Source organism: Procambarus clarkii, chromosome 40 (genome assembly GCF_040958095.1).
Source record: "Procambarus clarkii isolate CNS0578487 chromosome 40, FALCON_Pclarkii_2.0, whole genome shotgun sequence".
NCBI lineage: Eukaryota > Metazoa > Arthropoda > Malacostraca > Decapoda > Cambaridae > Procambarus > Procambarus clarkii.
The window spans coordinates 1,378,776-1,380,279 of NC_091189.1; the positions used below are offsets into that span (position 1 = coordinate 1,378,776).

The 1,504-nt window shown below is 55.3% G+C and overlaps 1 non-coding gene across 1 annotated transcript; it reads right to left on the reverse strand.

The window, feature by feature from the left end:
• Positions 1-313: 313 nt before the first annotated feature.
• Positions 314-395, reverse strand: TRNAL-UAG (transfer RNA leucine (anticodon UAG)). The gene has a single exon. It is a non-coding gene; the product is annotated as a tRNA-Leu (tRNA).
• Between the last annotated feature and the right edge of the window lie 1,109 nt (positions 396-1,504).

Genomic DNA, 1,504 nt, shown 5'->3' on the forward strand with positions numbered 1-1,504 from the left:
ACACACACACACACACACACACACACACACACACACACAGGCGGGATCCAAGAGTCAATGCTCGATCCTGCAGACACAACTAGGTGAGTACACACACACACACACACACACACACACACACACACACACACACACACACACACACACACACACACACAGGAAGCAGCTCCTGTCTAACTCCCAGGTACTCCCATCAGGGTGAAAGAAACTTTGCCCATTTGTTTCTGCTTGGTCCAGAAATCAAACCCGGGCCACAGAATTACGAGTCCTGTGCGCTGTCCGCTCCGCTACCAGACCCCTAAAAACTTACTTCTGGCAGCGGTGGGATTCGAACCCACGCCTCCTGAGAGACTGGAGCCTAAATCCAGCGCCTTAGACCACTCGGCCACGCTACCCATACGCTACACACACACACACACACTCACACACACTGTGTGAGTGTGTGAGTGAGTGCTGGTGGGTAAAATGATGAAACATTGCTCGCTTACCAACGCTAACTTCCCTCCGCCTCACTTACACAATAGCTGCCGCCCCCCCCCCCACTTTTATTACCACAAACGTCACCCTCCTTTACTCCCCCCCCCCCACCTTTTTTGTTGCAAGGGGGGGGGGGGGAGTGTAGTAAAGAAGATGTGTGATTTTTATAAGGTTTGTCTCGTGCATTTAAACATATTCAGTTATGACAGTGTTAGATCCCCCTCTTCAGAAGATGTATTATTAAATACGAAAGTACTTAAGGAAATTCCTGTTTCAATTCTTCCTTAGTGGTCTGACACTGTCACATTTTTCATCACGTGTTAATTTTCATGATTTACACACACACTTATATGGTTATGTATAGATGTTGTGTTTCACCTTGGGAGTATGTATTGGGGGGTTTAGTTTCCGTCAAGTAGATCGAGGTTCTTGGGCCACCAGCTGTGGGAGTGGGGCGTCCCATCTTGGGCCACCAGCTGTGGGAGTGTGGCGTCTCATCTTGGGCCACCAGCTGTGGGAGCGGGGCGTTTCATCTTGGGCCACCAGTTGTGGGAGCTGGGCGTCTCATCTTGGGCCACCAGCTGTGGGAGCGGGGCGTTTCATCTTGGGCCACCAGCTGTGGGAGTGTGGCGTCTCATCTTGGGCCACCAGCTGTGGGAGCGGGGCGTCTCATCTTGGGCCACCAGCTGTGGGAGCGGGGCGTCTCATCTTGGGCCACCAGCTGTGGGAGCGGGGCGTCTCATCTTGGGCCACCTGCTGTGGGAGCGGGGCGTCTCATCTTGGGCCACCAGCTGTGGGAGCGGGGCGTCTCATCTTGGGCCACCAGCTGTGGGAGCGGGGCGTCTCATCTTGGGCCACCAGCTGTGGGAGCGGGGCGTCTCATCTTGGGACCACCAGCTGTGGGAGCGGGGCGTTTCATCTTGGGCCACCAGCTGTGGGAGCGGGGCGTCTCATCTTGGGCCACCAGCTGTGGGAGCGGGGCGTCTCATCTTGGGCCACCAACTGTGGGAGCGGGGCGTCTCATCTT